General features: G+C 41.2%; 1 protein-coding gene across 5 annotated transcripts in view; it reads right to left on the minus strand.

Moving 5' to 3' along the window:
* The window catches only part of pot1 (protection of telomeres 1 homolog), a 120863-nt gene that overhangs the window by 27476 nt on the left and 70047 nt on the right, over positions 1 to 23340 (minus strand). The gene's annotated exons all lie outside the window — the stretch shown is intronic.

The following is a 23340-nucleotide window of genomic DNA, read 5'->3' on the forward strand; positions in this document are numbered from 1 at the left end:
ACAGTCTGATAGAATAAACCTGTTTCCTCCAGTGGGTGGGTGGGTGGGTGGGTGGGTGTGTGTGTGTGTGTGTGTGTGTGTGGGGGGGGGGGGGGGGGGTTGGTTGCGTCCTCTAGGCTCTGCCTCTCAGGATTTGTCACAGTTAGCCTCAAGCTGACGGAAATATGATCTAATGCTCATCATCTGCCATGTCCCATATATCTCTAAGAGTGGTGATTGTCAGGAGGAGATGCTTTAAATGTTTAAACACTTAAATCCTATATATATATACTTCATTGACCGGGGTCCCCCAGGGCTCTATTCTCTTTTACCCTCTTTTTTTTTTACACCAAATGTCTTGGGCGTGGCCTGTTACGACATCATGCCCAGAATAGGCTCTATAGACCACCTAAGTCTGACGTAATTTACACATCCTTGGTTTGTCTACCTGGTTCGCGGTTTTCCACCCCCATTCTGAGTCCCATAGGCGTCTTTAATATCGCGTCAAATAAGAACTGTGTTCCAAAAATAAACAAATGACCCCGGCGGTTTTACTCTTATGGATATGAAGCATCAACTGACGGTGAGAAAACGATAATGTTACTTCCGCTGAATTAGTTAAATTTTCGCCAGAAACAGACTGTATCAAATATAAGTGACTGACTATCATAAACGATACAGAACCTCCTCCCTGACAATATCGCCGAGACAGTTTGTTTATTTTTGGACCACAATTCTTATATGAGACGATTCTATGATGACCCAATGTTACTCTCCATAGAGAAATTACTTTACGAACCTGGGGATGAACGAGTGACGTCAGGACTTCGGTGGTCTATTCACAGCATGTATGAAAACATTCACAGGTGTTACCAATGATACTAATGAAGGGTACTGATATAGAGGATATGCGTGTGACATCATCATCAAACCCGGAAGTTATGCAGGAATGCCTACTGAGTGTCAAAAAATACTTTCTGGCCTTGACAGCCCATGCATCCAAACAGAAAAGTCATATCTGATTGCATTAAACAACATTAAACAATGTTAAACTCATTTTGCATGTTTCTTTGCCACTCGATTTGCCACTCGATGTGCCATTCACTTTAAGCATGCGCATATATCATGTTGGCCCACTGGAAACACTCTGCTACACCAGTGGGTCTACAGTTGGGGTCCAGGGAACCTCATGGGCTTCCAAATGGCCCCTTACAGGTGTGTAACTCTGAGAGTGTACAAATGGAACCAAATGGACCCGTAAGGGTTCATTTGGTTCCATTTGTACACTCTCAGAGTTATGGGGGTCGTGGAAACCACTGTGCTACACTAAATGGAACAGAGCCTCCATTAGTATCATTGGTAACACCTGTGAAGGAAGTGATATGGCTGCTGTGCATAGAGCCTATATGGACGCTGAGGTTCATGTGGTGAGACTTGATAAGAGTCCAGGAGGGAAAGGGGAATGTTACTGTGACACCCAAGACAATTAGGATATTGTGCAAAACATTGTTTCATCCTTGGAATATGTTTGTTTGTCTGCTCTATTTTAATGTATTGCAACTTCTTTACTTCTGTTGCTAAATCTTTATTGCTTCTATTAGAAACCGCGTTGTGAGCTTGTAGATCTGCTATTTTCAAATGGCCAAAATATATAAAGGGCTGAAGTGGTTAATGTATGTTTTGTGATAATAATCACAATCTTCAAAGTAACTAGTTTTCAAATAATTGTACTGGAGCAAAAGTACAATATTTGCCTCTGAGATGTAGTGGAGTAGAAGTAAAAGTACTGAAAATTGGAAATACTCCAGTAAAGCAAAAATACCTCAAAATTGTACTTAAGTACAGTACTTGAGTAAATGCACTGAGTTACTTTACACCAGTTACTTTACACCACTGGTAACTTCTTTACTTCTGCTGCTAAATCGTTATTGCTTCTATTAGAAATCTAAGGCCACATTTACACGGCAACAATCAGAACAGAAAACGACAAAGTGCGTTGTCACTTCTTATTATGCATTCACACAAAGACGCTCCAGTGATTTAAAACGCTGCAGTGTGCATGCCAGGTGAATAGGTGGCGGTGACGTGTCTTCTTCCTATCACAACAGTGTGTTTGGTTGCCATGTCCACTTATTATAAGCGACTTTGGGCTTGTTTCTAAAGTGTAGTTGCTTATTTGGATTTGTTTCCTAATGTTGTTTAAACCAGTGGTTCTTAAACATCTTCATGTCAAAATATGTATTTTTCCACATACCCCCCTTCCCTTCTGAAAATGTTTTGTGTCAGGGACCCCCATACAATATTTGTATGGGGGTCCCTTTTATATATATTTTTTGCCGTTCTCTGTAGAGACCGTGTAAACAGAGTCTAAATCTAACACATATAGACAACAATTGTAGTCCTGAAACTCCTGTGTAGAGTACGAAGACTTATATGGCCGCTTAACTTCTCTGTTCATTGGTCACAGTGACCTGCTATCCTGCAAAGGTCTGGTATAATAGGTTGGTACCAGCCCACAGGGAATGTCACACAAATTACACTTGGTTTTCAGTCAAAGGCAGCAGACGAGTAGAAATATAGCCAAACTTTACCAGTATTTGACTGAAAATGTCCAACAATACACACTCTGAAAGGGTTGTGTGTGCGTGTGTGTGTGTGTGTGTGTGTGTATCAAAAGTAGACCAATGCATGATGTCACAATTTAAATCAGTACCAGCTCCGGACAGAAGTGAGCACAGCATTAACCACTTCTAATCTGCCGTTCCATATGTTGGCCATGTCATTGTAGGCGCAAATGTATTTTTTTAAATACAAATATGCCGTAACATTTTAATATAATTGTAATTTTTTTTAATCTAGCTTGAGGAAACCGAAAATAACATTTTGTCCATTGAACTTCAATGGACACGGCCGCCATGTTCTTTTCTGTCGCCCAGTTACTTTGAACGGTTGTAGCACAGATCTATAAGCTCACAATGTGTCGCATCACAATGCGTTGCGGGCTAATAGACCAGCTTTTTTTTGGGGGGGGGGTATTTGTTGTACAAGAAAATATGTAGGGTATAACCACTTAAACCATTCAATGCGGGAAGGCATCTACACATGTCTTCTAATCTAAACCCTAACATGTTTCTGAAAAACTTATATTTCTATATCAGTGGTTCTCAAACTTTTTCATGTCAAGGACCCCCAACATTATATGTATTTGGCCGCCGACCCCATCTCAAAATATGTTGTTCCAGGGACCCCCCCCCCCCTCCAGGGACCCCCCCCCAAGAAGTAAAGATTTGAGTTATATCCATATTCAAAGTTTGCACAATATGTTCCAGATATATATATTTTTTTGAATAGCCAAAGAAATCTTAAAATGACACAGATGCGTTCCCGGTCTTCATGGATGAACAGCGCAACCAGGAAATGTCTGATGAAGTAAAGGTGAAACTTGTGAAGTTTGATAAAGTTGTGTATGGTAGTTGTTTGTGTACAACACTACTGTATGTGTGTAAAAAAAAAAACAGTTCTATCCCCAGGGGATTAGCGATACTGAGGAGGATGTCTAGCAATGTTATTTTGCACCTGCCGTATAATCAGTGATTTAGGTACTGTGTCGGATCGATGTTAATTTGTGATTATTTTCAGGGTGCTGGAAGTAATTACTCCCGGTGGGAGCAAATAGTTTCTGCGTAAATAACCAACTGTTTTTCCAGCAAAAAAATAAATAAAAACACATCCCCCTGTCAATTCTCTTACCATCCGGTCGGACAGTCGGTAATTAGAAACGGGGAAAACTTTGCATGGTCTAATTAATCCGTTAAAACTGGGGATGCATCTCTGTAATTTTTTCGATTTCTTTGACTATTCAAAAATAGCAGATCTACAAGCTCATAGCGCGGCACCTAGTGCCGTGCTATGAGCTTGTAGGTCTGCTATTTTTTTTTAAATCTAGAAACATTTTGCAAATCTTGAATATATATATATTTTTTACAAGTGAACATCTTTAACTCAAATCTTTGCTTCTGGGGGGTCCCTGGAACAAAATGTTTGAGATGGGGGTCGGTGGCCAAATACGTATAATTTTGGGGGGTCCTTGAGATGAAAAAGTTTGAGCACCACTGATATTAAAGCAAAATAAGTAAAAAAAAAATACTGTTAGGATTTTAGAAGACATTTGTAGAATCCCCCAGAAGTAAAGCTTTGAGTTAAAAATGTTAAAAAATATATATATTCAAAGATTTGCACAACTTTTGACAATTTTTCAAAAATAGCAGATCTACGCAGCACTCGGTGCCGCGCTATGAGCTTGTAGATGCTGCTATTTTTTAATAAAAGAAGAAATCTAAAAATGACACAGATGTGTTCCCGGTTTGAATGGGTTAAAGGGACATTTCACCGATTTAGCAACCAGATCTTATTTTAATGACGTTTAGGACTCAAGAAACAAGCTCCTGTTTTTTTTTTGTGTATAATCTGTGTTTTTAGATATATAGTAATCTTCGAACATCTCGTGACGTTATTTACGTCACGAGAAGTTACATCATTCCTTTCCGCACTACATGTTGTCTCGACGCGTCATGCAGCCAGCGGGCAGCCCCCCGCCCCCCTCCTGCCAGAGATTTTAGACACAACAGAACACAGAAAACAGCCCAAACTGCGCATTTGTTCGCGGACCTTTTGTTAAATTTGAAGAGTGACGCATTACTTTACCTGAGTTACATCTTCTGATAGTTGTACTTGAATGTTGACATGAAATAATAATCCTGTGTAGTGTTTCATAAGCGCAAGCGTGAAAGAATCCAAATACAACGTGGAGACGGTAAACAAACTGACTTCCAGTGTTGCCAGATATTGTGAAAGAAATAAGAAACCAGGTCTATGAAAACAAGCCCAAAAGAAGATAACGAAGCCAAGAGCACTTTAAACCTAGACATGGGATAACGAGCCAAGAGCACTTTAAACCTAGACATGGGATATTATATATTTGAAAAATGCCGATCTACAAGCTCACAACACGTTGCGATGTTACCCATTGTGAGCTTGTAGATCTGCTATTTTCCAAAAAATCTTGAGGGGAAAAAAGTGCAAAATAGTATAGTATAGTATTTTTTAATCGTTTTAACAACACATATTTGGTTGGGGTTTCCTGGCACAAATTATAATTTCAGATCGGGGTCCGTGGAAAAATACATGAACATCTTTGAGAACCACTGGTTTAAACAACAATCAAAACATTTGGATACAAGCCCAAATATCAACTACATTTTAGAAAGAAGCCGCTTATAATAAGCAGACATGGCAACACTGAACACCAGCTGGCACACATGCTGTGTAGATCACACCCACAGGCAGCCTCTACTCCCCCACAAAGAGGTGCAGTGCACCAAAGCATTATGGTCATTGTAGTATTGCAGCGTTCAGTCGAATTCTAGTCAAACACACATATTTCATTATTTTTCTGGCCATAGGGTGCACATTTTAAATTGTTCTACTGTTATCTACTACAAATACTATTAACATTGAGTGATTGCAGTTTCTTCCAGGGGTGAAATGCTCCTTTAAGCAAACTAGCTCATCACTGACTGTTCAAAATTGCTGAAAATGTAGTTCTTCCTAAAAAACAGAAATGACTGTCCAGTATCTTTTATTTTTCAGGCATTTTGCCACTTGCCTGGTTTATAAAACCAGCTGCCCTTCACCACTTGTGTTCACAGTGGCCATGTTGGCCAGCTAAAACAAACGAAAAGAAAGCTAAGCGGAAAGCCTGGTGTGAACAATCAATTTGACTATTTGAGTATATTAGTCAAGTTAGTTAATCCTCTTCGTCCCAAGTGGGACATAAGGCTTTGACGATCAGCCTCCATCGGGACCATGTCTTGTGCAGCATGCTGTTCCTCTCCCCATGTAAAGTTAATATGCTTTAGCTCGGCTGCCACAGTTCGTCGCCATGTTGTTTGGGGGCCGAGCTTTCTTTCCTTTCCCTGCAGGAGTCCATCCAAAAGCGACCTTTGGGATACCATCCTGTGGGCCATTTTGAACACATGCCCCCAGCCATCGAAATCGGCAGCGTTTGATCTAGTCTACACCAAATACCTTCGCCGAAAGTATCACATGTCGCGAAGCGTTGTGAACTTGATCTGTTATTTTCGCCAAAATGTTGGTCCCAGAATAGAGACACTAGGGTTTCAAGTGTTTTACCAGCTTTAGATGAATGTTAGTACTATGTTCTTAGCCATTTCCTCAGCAGTTTGAGTTCAGAAACAGGTGTACAAATGATGGTGATTAATGCTGCTGAGAGACGGGCGAATGAACAGGAGGAGAGGCCAAAGAGATAAAACCAAGGCTTTGGCCCAAAGCAAAGCCAAGTAGTGTTGAGGAAGAACCTCTCAGAAGTTCTGAGTCAGAACTTCTCCTTTGGCCTCGCCACTGCTACTAAACCCTCTGTATCAAGCCCACTGTGGCCCAGGTGTGTTCATAATGATGACAAGACATATGGAGTCGGGGGAGACAGAGGCACATAGTCTAGGTCTAGGACACTGTTTCCCAAATAGCTCATAACGCGGCACTAGATCTGCTTTTTTTTTTTTTATCGCGAAAATGTGTGCAACTCTTTGAATGTATATATTTTTAAAGCGAACATTTGCAAAATGTGTTGTTCCAGGGACACACAGAAGCAAAGATTTGAGTTACAAATGTTCGCTTTAAAAAAACGATATATTCAAAGATTTACAAAAATAAGATCACTATTAAAAACAATAGCAGATCTACAAGCTCATAGCGCAGCACTCGGTGCCACGCTATGAGCTTGTATATCTGATATTTTTCAATAGCCAAAGAATTCGAAAGTTCCCGGATTGAATGGGTTGATGAAAATAGCCTCGCAGCCATTTTAATTGTTAGTCGTCAGGTTCTAGAGCGGAATCATTTAGAATTTAAGAAGGTTATGTGCCACCAAAAGTTGCTCTTCCTAAATTAGGATGTTCCCTAAATGAAGACGCTTCTGTAAATCCCTATCTGCTGCAAAGACAGTAGGGCAGTGGTGGACTAAAGGTTAGAGTAGCGCCCTCGTTGCCGGTTCGAATCACCGGACTGGCAGGAAAAAAATCTGGGTGGGGAAGTGAATGGTCACCACTTCCCCAACACCGCTGAAGTGCCCTTGAGCAAGGCACTGAACCCCAACTGCTCCAGTGGAGCTGCTTAGTGGCCAACAGCATAAGACTGTGGTTGTACTAGTCAGCTCCCAGGTTTTAATGTGTGTGTCTGTCTGTCTGTCTGTCTGTCTGTCTGTGTGTTTCTATGTGCAGGGCGTTGCTGAAAATGAGCACTTGTGCTCAGCTACTACCCTGGGTAAAAAAATACATTCATTTCCTAAATGTGCTCAAGACACCATTCTGTAATGACAAAAAAAAATGGACACAGGCACTGGATCCTGAGCAACTGGCTGAGCATGTAAACTGCTTTAACCCATTAAAACCGGGAACGCATCTGTGTAACCACATTATTTTATACTTTGGCTATTCAAAAATGGCAGATAAACAAGCTCATAGCGCAGCACCAAGTGTTGTGCTACAAGCTTATATATCTGCCATTTTAAAAAAAAATGAATATTGAATATTTATTTTCTAAAGCAAACATGTTTAACTTAACTTAAACACACTGGAAGAAAATGTTTTGAGATGGGGGTCTGTGGCCAAATACATTTTGGGGGCCCTTGATATGAGAAAGTTTGAGGACCACTGATTATAGCAACATAAGCTTTTTCCAAAAACTGTTAGGATTTAGAACTGAACAGACAAGACAAGAAGAAGTAGCCAGGTCCCTGTGGGGGGGGGGCTATCAAACGGGTCATGTCTTCTTTGTGATCCCAAACTAAGGACACCCAGCCGAGCTCGCCATGTCAACAACAAGTAATTACCCAGTTGCATCATTAAATACTCGGTGTGTGAATCAAACGGCGTCTGCCCACAGCAGCCTGACAGCTAAGACGCCGGGCCCATTGTCTCGTTGGCATTAGTGCAGCGAGATTTCAAAGTCAAAAAGAAATCTGTAAAAATTCAAAGATGGCTCCAGGCTTTTTTAACAAACCGGGGCTTAACTCTATGACTGCCACTGACGAGATTTCTCGTCATATTTTGCTATGGTCCACACTGCCAATGACGAGAATGACGAGATGTCGTGTTTTCAGTGGTTTTCCACTAGATGGCGCTGTTCACTAAAGTGGGAGAACACCATTTGACTCCCAGAGAAGCAAAGCAGCAGCAAAAAAAAAACCAGCCCGTTCACTTCCTTGTAATTCGATTTGGACAAATGGCTTTTGCTCGGTTTCTGTTGCTTTTTGGTGAAAACAACCTACATTCAACTGCCCACAACTATGGAACGGACGATCGCGGCGACTCGCATTCCCCCGCATTCTATGAGACTCGGATATGTCTTTCAAAGCGATCGGGGGAACGATCATACTGGAGATAAATATTCTATGATTGTTCAAAGGATAGCGAAAACACTCGAAAATCGCTGGCAGTGGCGTGGCAAATTATGTTTTATTTCTGGCAGTCAAAGAGTTAATAATAAAGAAGCCAACAATTCTACCCTTGTTGCCGAGACAGAGAGAGAGAGAGAGAGAGACAAAGGAAGAGGGGCTCTTTATTTAACGGCAGCTTTCTTTGTTGTTTTTTTTTCTTCTTTTCTTATTATATAAAAGCAGGATATGGGGGCTTTAGAAAAGTCAGATACAGCGTTATCCAAGATAGCGAGATTCTTCACCATGAAAAAGGAAAAAATCCCTAAATAATAATCCTCTCAATGGGGAGCAGGGTAAAAAAAAAAGATTAGAAATATGTATGCGTCATTTAGATTAAGCACCTCGATTACAGCCGGAGGCTTTGGTGCACACGAGGCTCCATTGATACCGTCTTAAATAAATAAATCTACTGTATAATTAAATATACCCTGCTGCTGTCTATCTGCAGGCATTACAATTGCTGTGCATGCCTCTACCGTGCTGTGCATGCCTCTACAGTGGCGTTCGTAGTATACATACGTTCCCTTGCTCAGCCAACGCTAACGAGCATTTACGACGGGCATGCCGAAAAGACAGCACGTCTTAACCCATTCAGTCCAGGAACGCATACCGCGTCATTTTTAGAATTTCTTTGGTTCTGCTATTTTTGAAAAAGAAAATCGTGAAAATGTGTGCAAATCTTTGAATATATCTCTGCTCTCCGGCAGGAACCAGCTAACTCCAAAATGTTCATTTTTCAGGAAATGACAAACGGACAAACGCATGTCATTTGGGTAGTCCTTGACAAGTTTGAGAACCACTGATATTATAGCAACATAAGTAAAAAAATAAATAAACGGAAAAAAATAAGAATTAAAAGGATTTAGAAGACCCAGAATCCACAAGAAACAAAGACTTGAGTTAACATTTTTTGCTTTAAAAAAAACATATATTCAAAGATTTGGACAGATTTTCTAGATTTTTCAAACAAATTGCATATCTACAAGCTCATAGAGTGCCACGCTATGAGCTTGTATATTTGCTATTTTTTGAATAGCCAAATAAATCTCAAAACGAGTCAGACGCGTTCCCAGTCTTAACGGATTAAAAAAAAAGGTATATTGCCGAACACAGACGGACGCCCATAAAAATGTCCAGCCAGTAGTTTTGTGTCAGGCTATTATTGCAGTGGCTGGAGGTCCAAAGCGTTCGGATGGTATAAATGTGCTGCTATCTCTCTTAAATCTCCTTTCAAAGGTTTCCCAGTCTCACCATGGCTCTCTCCATGAATAAAAGATAGCAGTATAAGTGAGGCTTGTCCTTGAGGCCACCGTGGAATCAAATAGCACAGAGTTTAAAGTCCCTGACGATGGGTAAAAGATCGCCGGTCACATTCCTTCCGGCTACTTTATATAACACCGACGTTCATGTAACTCTTGACTCCTAAGTTGAAACGAAAATCGGTTCATTATAGTTATTTAAAAGTTTAGTTTTCTTGGTCCGTTTTCTAAACGTAAATCAAGCATCAGTTGTTAACATACAGACAGACATACCGATACACATGTGCACACAAAAAACAAAGTGCTGTTATATCTAAAACTGTGTAGCAATTAAAAGATTAAAGTCACATACACTGTATTAGAGGGGGGGCGGTGGGGTAGCCCTACAAATCTACTCAAGCGGACAATGTAATGAAGCGTGAGTGAGAATGCCTCTCCTTACTCTTTGAGTGTTTGTGCCACGCACAATTGCCTTCTTATCCCATTAAGACCTGAAGCCGGTTCAATTTAATTTTTTTAAAATACGTTTTCTGAAAAACGTATGTTTCTATATCAGTGGTGCTCAAACATTTTCATTTCATGTTATATGTATTTGGCCGCCGACCCCCATCTCAAAATATGTTGTTCCAGGGACTCGGTGCCGCGCTATGAGCTTGAACATCTGCTATTTTTGAATAGCCAAAGTGTAAAATAATGCTTTTTTTAGCGGTGCCAACCGCTCTACGTTTGACTCTGTCCGTGTGAGTGTCCGTCCGTCCGTCCGTCCGTATGTTATGTCCGTCTGTATGTTTGAACACGGCAAGGTAGCAACACATGCGCCACTTCAACACACACACACACACACACACACACACACACACACACACTGCACACATGCACACACACACACACACACACACACACAAACACACGCACACACACACACACACACACACACACACACACACACACACACACACTTGACGTCCGTATGAGCACGGCGTATGAGCACGGCATTTAAACAGCTATAACTCCAGTTCGCAGCATGCTACGGAGTACAAATTTTGTACATGGACTAAAACCACCAATAGGGACGAACTGAAATTAATTAAGCCCCGCCTCCTCTATCTTCCTATTGGCTGGGCTTTAAACAGCCATAAGTTCAGTTTGCAGCATGCCACCAAGTCCAAATTTGGTATGTGGACTTAGACCACCAATAGGGACAAACGGTAATTACGTAAGCCCCGCCCCCTCTGTCTGCCCATTGGCTGGGCTTTAAACAGCCATTATTCCAGTTTGCAGCATGCTACCAAGTACAAATTTGGTAAGTGGACTCAGACCACCAATAGGGACGAACTGAAATTAGCTAAGCCCCGCCCCAAAGGCACCGCTTCCTTCACACAGGGTGTGATTTTTTTAGCTCAAATCTAAAAATGACACGGGATGCGTTCCCGGTCTTAATGGGTTAAGCACAATGAAAGATGGCAGCTGTAATTTTTGGGAGGTTTCAGCCGACGGCATTAATCTCATTTTTCCTCCAGCGCGGTCGGTCTGTGTTCAATAAGCAGGAAAGAAAAAGGGCAGCAGAGAGACGAGCCGTGGGTGGGGTGGGCAACAGCTCGCATCGAGTTAGTGCACGACATTAAGCAAAACCAACCCTGAAAATGCAAATGCACTGAAGTTTCATGACCAGGAGTTACAGTATGCAACGCTGGCCAGACATATTCATGGATTCAAGCACAAACTAATCTCGCTTTTTTTTCCTGGTTTGGGCTAGGTTCCAATCTGTGATTTGCAGTGCGGTGTAAAGTAACTACGTGCATTCACTGAAGTACTGTACTTAAGTACACCTTTGAGCTATTTTTTGCCTTACTAGAGTATTTACAATTTTCAACACTTCAAATATTGAACTTTTTACTCCACTAAAATAGTATGAAAACTTTAGTTGCTTGTCACTTTGTAGATTTAGATTACAAAAAAATACACTTTAGCCCTATATACTTTGGCTTGTAGATCTGCTATTTTCCAATTATTGTTATACATTTGAAAACTTGTGAAATGGCACATTCTGCCAAATGAGTACTTTTACTTTTGGTACTTTAAGTACAATTTGATTCCAATACTTTTGTACTTTTACTCAAGTACATTTTGAATACCGGACTTTTACTTTTAACACATCGGGTGCCAAACACGGTCTGAACCGTGTGTTTACTTAGTGGCGGTTCCGAAGCTTCGGTGCCGAACACGGTCTGAACCGTGATTTCAGTCTTTTTGTTTTTTTCGTTTTTCTCCGCGCGGGCGGGGCTAGAGCAGCTCTGGGAGCACCCATTGTAATCCTGCGAAGGAAGTGCCAGATCGCTCACCGGAAACACTTTTTTTCCCCCCATCCGGTTCCTGTCTATTTCCTACTTTGAAACGCCTATATCTCCGAATCTGTTTCCTGTGGGGAAAAACGGTCATGCGCGATGCGCGATTCCCCCCCCCCGTTGTAACCCGCGAGGGGATGTTATGGTTCCAGCCTGTAGCCAGGCTCATGGCAGAACATGAATCGATGCTTTTTTTTGCGTGGATTTGCTTGTAACGCACGCGGAAACAACAAACAGCAAAGCGCAGTCAATGGGAGAATGCTGGCACCCACGGTAAGTTGTTATGAAAAAACGCTGGCACCCGATGTGTTAACATAGAGGTTCTACATTGTGGTAGTGATATTTTTACTTGTGTAAAACAAAGGTGAGTACTTCTTCCACCACTGGTGATTTGTGAAACAAAGTGAAAGGAGCTGATGGTACTGTAGGTGTTGCACTCCACCTCAGCAATCCCATCTCCCACTGGTCTATCCCATCTTCCAGGGGTCTATCCCATCTCCCAGGGGTCTAGTGCACTGAAACCAAAAATAAGCCACTCTGACTTCTGTCATTTTAAGATGTATTTTTATGTTGCTATAATATCAATGGTTCTCAAACTTTTTCATGTCAAGGACCCCACACAATTGTATGTATTTGGCCGATGGTAGGTGTTGCGCTCCACCTCACAATCCCATATTCCTGGGTCTAGCGCACTGAAACAGGGATAGATTCCCGCAGTACCAAAAATAAGCCACTCCCACTTACTTACAGCACTTGGTTCTGTTCAAAATATGTCATTTTTAGCGAGTTGTCTCTGTTGGGTGGAAACCTCATGTCCAAAAACTGTTGCTTTTCAGGATTCAAATTCAAAAACAGCAAAAAGTAGCAGATCTACAAGCTCGATCTGCTGCTTTTGATGCTTTTGTGTGACGCTGTAGTATGATCAAGTAGGGCGTTAATTTACGGGAAAAACACAAAAAGTTAGAACATGGAGATACAAGGTTTCTGCCCGACAGCAACAAAGTAACCGTTGTTCAAAAGCCTCACGCAACAATGTTTAAACTGGAAGAAGTGCAGGCTCAGCAATAAGGGCTCGATGGGACTGTGCTGCTGTTTACAATACAGGTGAGCAGCTAAACATCTGCCTCGGTTGTTTTTCTGCTGATGGAGAGAGAGACCAGGACAGCAGGAGGCGGGAGGAGGAAGGTATAAATGGATACAATAGAGGAATGGTGGAGTCAGGAGAAATGACAATAAGAAATGGACGGGGGTGGATGTGCAGAGACAAGGGAGGGGGGGATGGGGTTAGATGAGACAGGGAGGGAGAATGTACATCAAAAATTCATCAGAGGAATTCATCAGGACATCATCTTATGGCTTCAGTAATCTCCCGACCATCAACTGTATAGTATAGCTATTCTAACAGCATCTAGCCTTCAAACCATTCGATCCGGGAACGCATCTGTGTCATTTTGAGATTTCTTTGGCAAAAATAGCAGATACACAAGCTCATTGTGCGGCACAGAGTGCCGCGATTTTTCAAAAATAGCAAAACTACAAGCTCATAGCGCGGCACCTAACAACCTAATCTAATCTAATTTCCTTTTAGAGTCAAATGTGGGAGGAGCACAATCCAGTTTTAAGTGTTTAAACTGAGTTGAACACATTTTGCTGGGGACCCACTGAAACCATCAAGATCCCCTGGGGGTCCCTAAACCACATCTTCTAGTGGTGTATTTGAAACAGTTATATTCAGGGAGTATCCATTGAGTAATAATGCTCTTATAAAGGCAAAAACAACAACACCATTCCTTTCTGCCTGCATGGGAGCAACAGTACAATCAGTCATCTACAAGAAAATGAACTTTGATTCATTGTCTTATGATAACATAGTTTGTGTGTGTGTTGCGTGCCTGTGTGTGTGCACTGTGTGTGTGTGTGTGTGTGTGTGTGTGTGTGTGTGTGTGTGTGTGTGTGTGTGTGTGTGTGTGTGTGTGTGTGTGTGTGTGTGTGTGTTGCATGCCTGTGTTGCGTGCCTGTGTGCGTGCGCGCTGTAGTGTGTGTGTGTGTGTGTGTGTGTGTGTGTGTGTGTGTGTGTGTGTGTGTGTGTGTGTGTGTGTGTGTGCGTGTGCACACGCTTGCATTTGGGTGTGACATTCCTGTTATCAGAAGAGAATGAATCGAAGTCCATTTCCTTGTTCAGTCGCTCACCCTTTTTCTCAGACTGAGATTCACTCGTCAGTCAGAGACTGCGATACGAAATAAAAAAACGAGAGGCAAATATCGATCAATCAATAAATAGTTCAATTAATAGACGAACGGATCATTTGAACAACCTGGCACACCGACTGATATCTGCTACAATCTCCTCTGAGGTAAGAACAGGCAGATTATAAACATGTGCTAAAACTATTAGTGTTACTATGAATACTGCAACTTCTACAACTACCGCCAATATAACAACTACTCCTACTATAACTTCTAATACTTGATACTCATAATAGGGGTGTCACGATTCACTTACCTCACGATTCGATTCAAAATCGATTCCTAGGGTGCCGATTCGATTAAAATTGCGATTCTGCGATTAATTGATATTCGATTCGATTCTGCGATTTATTGCGATTTTCTAGGGTGCCGATTCGATTAAAATTGCGATTCTGCGATTAATTGATATTCGATTCTGCGATTTATTGCGATTTTCTACCCCAAATCACTTTGCTTTAATTATACTAGAACATTTTAATATAATATAAACCATGAAAAGTTGAATCATACACTTCAATGCAGCCAGATCATGTCAGGCAGTCTTTATGACATTGATTTCAGACAAATTGCCAGTGAAAAAGGTACTAACTTATATTATTTATTTATTTTTTATTTTTTTCCCCAAAAAAAAAATCGATTTTAATATTTTTAATCGATTTTTAAAATCGTGGCATTAAGAATCGCGATTTATTCATGAATCGATTTTTTTTGACAGGCCTAACTCATTATGGGGCCAGGCTTCCAGCATGGACCCATATTGTTATTGGCATTATTCCGTTTCTTCTTCTTCTGCCACTTTTGGCAGTTCTGGCTGAACCGTGCAGTCGCTTTTTATGAAACTCGGCCATATGATAGATGGTCATGAAAAACGATCAAGAAATAATTCTCACAATCTTTCGTCAAAAGGTGGCGCTATAGCACTCAATTGAAAAATGCCAACTTTGATCAGGTACAACTCATGCCCTGTTTCACCTACAGCCATGAAACTTCGATGCACACATGCGTCTCCTCATGCTGAACAACTTTCACACTCTGACTTTTGACCTCTGACCTTTAGATCTCCCACCATTTTTAATTATATGAAAAACAGTTAAAACCTATCTCCTCCTGGGATTTTTGAGTAATCTGCACGAAACTTTTTACACATGAACTTTGGACCTATACCAAAAAACGTTTGCAAAATATCTTCCATAAGTGAAAAAATGAAGCTTTAATGAGCCAATGAATATTGCAGTTTTATGACAATTATTCATCTGCCCCTAACTCATACATGCAGACTTACCATTCTTTGAAACTTTGCAGAAATGTAAAGGGCCATTCCAAATATCACTGAAACCAATCTTACTCCAATTGGTCAAACGGGGGCGCTATAGCAATTTTTTGAAAATTGAAACTTTAAACAGGCAAAAGTCATGCCTCGTTTGGCCGACAGCCATTAGACCTGCTTACACATGTGCCTTGACTAATGAGGAACACATCTATCACGTTGACCAGTAAGCACCGCCCTTAGGTTGTCCGCAATCTTGAGCAGTTTGAAAAACACTTAAACCCAGGATTTTTCAGCTATTTGCGTGAAACTGTATGATCAGTGTGATCTCTTTTTTCAGAGGCTTGTCTCTTGGTCCAATAGCGTCCCGCTTAACTGTATGTCTCACAACCTCAAGGTCACAGGTTCAAGCCTCACTTGGTGCAGACTTCATCTAAGTTGCATTTCACACAACATGACTATCAATGAATACATTTGCAATTGTTAAAGATAACATGAAATACTTAATTGAGTGTTTTTTACATACTTCATTGTGAAAATAGCTGATCTACAATCTCACAACTTTTCAGATAGCAATGAGAGTATGTTTTTTCAATGTATAACATACTTCATTGTGAAAATAGCCGATGTACAATCTGACAACTTTTAATGGTTTGTGAGCTTGTAGATCGGCTACTTTCACTAGTTTTGGTTCTGAGGAGATGTACAATTTCTTCATTGGTAAATGGTTTGTGAACGAGTGATCTTTGTGTTAGTGAAACAGGGGCTTGGGTCATGACAGAAGGCAAGAGTTTGTGATCCTCAACAGACGATATCAGCCTGGACAAAGCTATAGCACTATAGGTAGTGTTGCAGCTACCTAAGAGTACCTCATGATCGCAAGGTTGCCGGTTCAAGCCTCAATTGATGCAGACTCATTTAAGTTGAATTGCAAAAAACATGACTCAATCTATTCCGTTTCCATGGCTCTCTCTCTCTCTTCAATCTATTCCGTTTCTATCTTCAATCTATTCCGTTTCCATGGCTCTCTCTCTCGCTTCAATCTATTCCGTTTCTATCTTCAATCTATTCCGTTTCAATGTCTCTGTCTCTTCAATCTATTCTCTCTCTCTCTCTCTCTCTCTCTCTCTCTCTCTCTCTCTCTCTCTCTCTCTCTCTCTCTCTCTCTCTCTCTCTCTCTCTCTCTCTCTCTCTCTCTCTCTCTCTCTCTCTCTCTCTCTCTCTCTCTCTCTCTCTCTCTCTCTCTCTCTCTCTCTCTCTCTCTCTCTCTCTCTCTCTCTCTCTCTCTCAGGGTCGGCCATAGCTGAGTGGTTAGTGAGCCCGCCTAGGGAGCCAGAGGCTCTGGTTGACCCAGGTACGATTCCAGGCCAGGTCAGCAAATGTGTCGATGAAACGAAATTTGTCCCTGAGCAAGACTCTTAACCCCTAATTGCTCACAGGCCCTCATTGGAAACAAGACCGCAAGGACTTTCATGAACTGACCTGTTAAAGGAATTATCATTTCTCTTTCTCTCTCCTGGCCCCATATTATCGCTGCTTGCAGCTATATTAATGTTATTGTTTTCTCTTCTAGTATTCCTCAGCCTCAGAGAACATTCCAGATCAGGTGTGTGACCGGCAGAAAAAATGGCTTCCCGTTTGACTGTTCAGAAAGAGGAGCTGACCTGTCCCGTGTGTCATGACATCTTTAAACATCCCGTTGGGCTGTCCTGTGGCCACAGCTTTTGCAAAGACTGTCTGCAGGAATGGTGGACGGAAAGACCAACAAAAGAATGTCCTGTTTGTCAGAGAAGATCCTCCAAGGACAATCCTCTTGTTAACTTTGCACTGAAGAACCTGTGTGAGAACCTCTTGGAGGAGAAAGGCCTCTGCACCGCACACGGTGAGAAGCTCAAGCTCTTCTGTCTGGAAGACGAACAGCCCGTGTGTGTCGTGTGTCGCGATTCAAAGAAACACGCCGGACACAAGTTCTTACCAGTGGACGAAGCGTCTGGACTTTGCAAAGAGAAGGTCCAGGAATCACTGAAACCTTTAAAGGAGAAATTGAAGGTCTTTGATGAAGTTAAAACAGATTACGACAAAACAGAACATCACATCCATGTTCAGGACAGGAACACAGTGATGCAGATTAGGGAACAGTTTCAGCATCTTCGTCGGTTCCTACAGGAGGAAGAGGAGGCCAGGATCGACACTCTGCGAGAGGAAGGGTTTCAGAAGAGTTGTGAGATGAAGGAGAGGATTGAGGGTCTGAGCAGAGAAATGGAAACCCTCTCCAACGCAATCCAAGCTGCTGAGGACCAGCTGAGAGCCGACGACCACGTCTCATTCCTGCAGAACTACAAGACCACGATGGAGGGAGTCCAGCCCAGCCTGCAGGACCCACCGCCGGTCACAGGAGCGCTGATAGACGAGGCTAAACACCTGAAGAACCTGACCTTCAGCGTCTGGGACAAGATGAAGGACATTGTCTCCTACACTCCTGTCATCCTGGACCCCAACACTGCTGGTCCTGGTCTCATGGTGTCTGGTGATCTGACCAGTGTGAGACAAGGACAGGAACAGCAGCTTCCTGACAACCCAGAGAGGTTTGACCGCTGGTCCAGAGTCCTGGGTTCTGAGGGATTTAACTCAGGGTCTCACAGCTGGGATGTTGAGGTTGTAGACAATACAACCTGGGATGTAGGGGTGTGTGTGGAGTCTTTCCAGAGAAAGGAACTCCCAGAGAGTGGAGACTGGTTCATACGGTTCATTGTCGATGAATACACAGCAAGCTCCAGAGTAGGATATAAGAGTATTGTTCCCTCAGTGAATCAGAAACCCCGGAGGATCAGAGTCCAGCTGGACTGGGACAGAGGACAGCTGTCCTTCTCTGATCCTGATTCTAACACCCACCTATACACCTTCACAGACACTTTCACTGAGACGCTGTTTCCATTCATTGGTAATAATTATGATACAGATTATGGTATGTCTCTGAAGATGTTACCAGGGAAGATCTGTGTCACTGTAGAAAACCACTGTTAAAACCTCTAGCGTCCAATAAAAAAACCCTACATAATACAGTATTGATCTGGTATTGATTAAGGGCATTTTTTTTAATTAATTATTATTTTAAATCAATTGCAGTGATTATTTAATTAATATGTCATTCAGTTTCAAATGAATTTAGTATTATAGACAGACAGACAGATCATACTTTAAAGACACAGCTATGGACAGACGGTTAAACAGATTATTCTACAATTATTCTTGATAACACACTCTGATCTTGTAATGCAGGGGTCTTCAATTGGGGGTCCGGGACCCTTAGGCGGTCCTCAGAGTTACTACAGGGGGGGCCGACAAATCTTTGTGTTTTTTTTTTTTTTTTACACTGAACTACTTGAACCCGAGTATCCCTATTCTGAGGAATATTAGCCAAAAATTGCAGACCTACAAGCTTGTAGACCGGCTATTGTAGGTTTGGTGTAGAAGGAAAAAAAGAGAAGACCAAGTACAGAGCCAAAGGTAAAAACAACAACATTAATTGAAGCTATCTACAGTAATCTATGAACAAGTTTAATTTTATACTATATACTATAAAAAAAACTATTTAGATTTTCAAAGTCAACCAGATGTGACCCACCGCGATAAAGGATAAGTCATCTAAGCTTTTTTCATTTTCGTTTTGTCATGTCATATGAAAGCAGGGAATCATAGCAAAATAATGATATATTGGTTAATAAGATTGAGTGAATAGTTTTGAAATACAGCTTATAGAACTGAAGTCAAGTTAAAACTCTTCAGTAGAGAAAAGACCAGTTGAATGATTCTCATTCAGAGATAGTACTACTGGGCTATCAATCCCATCATGCATAGCGGGATTTACATAATCCTTTGTTTAAAGGGTTAGGGTTAGGCTCTCTTTGTTATGTATGCTCTCTGAGACCAAGTATTTGCCACTGCCCCCTGCTGGAACCGGCTGGTTCCAGTGTGCAGGAGGCCTTAACAAAGATACCTTTTCACAACAGTTTTAACAAAATATGATTGTTTATACTGTACATCTTTATTTGACATTTACATTAGACACAAGCCAACAGACTAGTGATGCCTTTCAAAACGATCGGGTAGAAATAGAAATTTTACCGCGATTTCCCAATGTTTGGATGGAAACTGAGGATTTGGTTAGCAATGCTAGCAAATGCTAGCTCTAACCTTATATTTTACTACATGTTTATGCATTTATTTCTTATTTACATGTTGATTTAAGCTCTGAAATTTCTGTCAGACATACTCTAGTATGGGAAGAGTCTAACTGGGCTATTAACTCATTTTGTATATAAAAAAAAAAAGTTTTTCTCCTTTCCTGAACAATGGGCACCAGCGAAATGACTGTCCTTCAGTCAAAAGTGGTCACAGATATTCTCATTTCGATACACATACTGTACATTGCACCAAATTGGGTCACAAACAAATATCATAACTGCATACAATAAAAGCCTGCACTGATTTTGGGAACCACTGCCAGTGTACTATCCCAATTACCTGAGCTATGTTATCCACTGTCTCCAACAGGCTTCTATTAAGGCTTTGTGCTAAAAAATAAAACCTACATGCCAGTTCTATCAAAGACCTTACACTTTGATTGCCAGAGCAGTGTTATCATTGTTGATGATACTGCCACTGCACCATGTTCATAATGCAGTAGGGGTCCCTGCTTCATCTCTCATTTAAGGCACGTACCAGTATAGGCTATGCAGCCTATCAGCGAGTTCTGGGTTCGATTCCAGAGCCCAATGCTCCCGGTTTCCTGTCAATACTCCACTGTACTACCAATAATGGGCAGAAAAGTCCCAAAAATATCAACAAATAAATAAATACATCAAGATTTCACCATTTCTGCACGGCACCGGTGCGTGACAAGGTATAAAACGACGCTTCACTCATTGACGAGTTCACTCGTCAGTTGGCCCGAAGCTCATACTGCCATTGACGAGTATGACGAGTTGTGTGTTCTCAGTGGTTTTCCACTAGACGGCGCTGTTCGCTAACCCTGGGAGTCACCATTTGACTCCCAGAGAAGCAAAGCAGCAGCAAATCACGTGATAGCAAAAAAATAAAACCTTGTTATTCGATTTGGAAAAATAGCTTTTTCTCTGTTGCTTTTTGGCAAAAACAGCCTACATTCAACTGCCCACAACTATGCAACGGATGATCGCGGTGGCACCACTTCAGCTCTATATATATATTTCGTTAATTTGAACATAGACAATCTACAAGCTCACAATGTGTCATTGTGAGCTTGTAGATCTGGTTCTTTTTTTTATATATTGCGAATCTTTGAATCTACTCAGATTCAAAGATTACAGCGGACATTTGTAACTCAAATCTTTGCTTCTGGGGGTCCCCCGGAACAGAACATTTTCAGATGGGGGGGTCGGCTCCCATCATTTTGGGAGGTCCTTGACATGAAAAAAGTTTGAGCGCCACTGATATATAGATAGCAACATACGTTTTTTTTTTTTTTTTTTTAACTGTATTTTAGAAGACAGGGTCAGGGTGTTTGTGGTCAGCAGACTGTAGCAGAAAACCAGGGGAACCCAGCTGTGTTGCCGCAGCCTGGAGGCAATGGTGTGTGAGTCTACATCCAGAACACTGGCCGACTTATAGCATGACTGGATACGGAATTTAACCCTTTCAAATGAGTCTGTGTGCGTGCGTGCGTGCGTGCGTATTCCTATGCCCTCACTAGTAGAATTTGAGAAATAAGACATTGTGAGGACAATTTTCCTTGTCGAAATGGTTGTAGGATTAATATATAGGTTTAGGTTTAGGGGTTAGGGTTGGAGTTATGCCTGATTTACAGATGTATCAAAAATAGCAGATCAGCAAGCTCACAACGCGTAGCACTGTGAGCTTCTTCTATTTTCAGCTTAGGGTTATGGTTAAAAATGGCAAAATGGCATTCTTTATGTAATCGACAGCCATCCTGTATGATCAGGATGTGTGTGTGTGTGTGTGTGTGTGTGTGTGTGTGTGTGTGTGTGTGTGTGTGTGTGTGTGTGTGTAAGTGTGTGTGCGTGCACATGCCTCCTGGAGACACCACACTGTGATGGATTGCAATACTTAACTTCATCCTCCTGCCTCACTGTTCCACCTCCCCGCGCTCTCTCTCTCTCTCTCTCTCCCTCTACCTCTCTCTTCCTCTCTCTCCCTCCTAATACCCTCTTTTTCTTCTCAACTAGTCTTTTCTCTATGTGTATCCGTATCACTTCAGAGGAGATTGATAAAAGGGGTGGGGTGGTATATTCCCATTAATCCATTAAGGCCTGAGGTTACGATTCTACAAATGTCTTCTAAATAAACAGTTTTTTTTGTCAGTGGTTCTCAAACCTTTTCATGTCATGGACCCCAAAATGATATGTATTTGTCCGCGGACCCCCATCTCAAAATATTTTGTTCCAGGGACCCCCAGAAGCAAAGATTTGAGTTAAAAATGTTTGCTTTAAAAAAAAAAAAAAAAAAAAAAATATATATATATATATATATATATATATATATATATATATATATATATATATATATATATATATATATATATATATATATACACAAAGATTTGCACAAATTTTCTTTTTCAAAAATAGCAGATATACAAGCTCGTAGCGCGGCACTCGGTGCCGCGCTATGAGCTTGTAGATCTGCTATTTTTGAATAGCCAAAGTGTAAAATAATGCTTTTTTAGCTCAAATCAAAAAGTGACACAGATGCGTTCCAGGTCTTAATGGCTTAATGTTTACATAATATTAAATGTCTTTGCGTGCGCGTGCGTTATTATGTGTCATCATAGCCGTCACATAACGGTTGCTTTTATTAACCATCCAATCAGAATCAACCATTGTGAAGCAACCTGTCCAATTGCAAAGCCATCCAATTACAACATGGCTGTCGTTAACCATTCAATCAAAATCACTGTTTCTTACAGTCAAAAGAATATGTGAATGACAGTGTATTTATGAAAGCTTTGTAATAACTCCTTATAGGCCCACAATGTGCTATAATAATTATCTTTCTACATGATTGGTAGCAGAGTATAAACTCAGTCTATACATCACTACAATCACACACTTAACCCATTTAGACCGGGAACGCATCTGTGCCATTTTAAGATGTCTTTGGCTATTCAAAAATAGCAGATCTACAAGCTCATAGCGCAGCACTCGAGCTTGTAGATCTGCTATTTTTTTTTATCGTGAAAATGTGTGCAAATCTTTGAATATGTATATTTTTAAAGCGAACATTTGTAACTCAAATCTTTGCTTCTGGTGGTTCCTGGATCAAAACATTTTACAAATGTTTGCTTTAAAAAAATACTTATTCAAAGATTTGCACACATTTTCACGATTTTTCAAAAATAGCAGATCTACAAGCTCATAGCGCGGCACTCGGTGCCGCGCTATGAGCTTGTAGATCTGCTATTTTTGAATAGCCAAAGTGTAAAATAATGCTTTTTTAGCTCAAATCAAAAAGATTTGCATAGCCCAAAGATATCTAAAATGACACAGATGCGTTCCTAGGATTCAATAGGTTAACAATGGTGATTCGTAACCACTTAAACATCTCTCTAATGGTCTCTAGAAGTTCAAACAAAGTGTCACCACTTGAACTCTCCTACAATCCCAACACCAAGTGTATGAAACAGCTTATGAACTAGATGAGAAGCTTCAGGGTTCCCTCTCTCTCCCCCCT

This window comes from Gymnoscopelus microlampas (genome assembly GCF_963454915.1).
Source record: "Gymnoscopelus microlampas genome assembly, chromosome: 6".
NCBI classification, from domain to species: domain Eukaryota; kingdom Metazoa; phylum Chordata; class Actinopteri; order Myctophiformes; family Myctophidae; genus Gymnoscopelus; species Gymnoscopelus microlampas.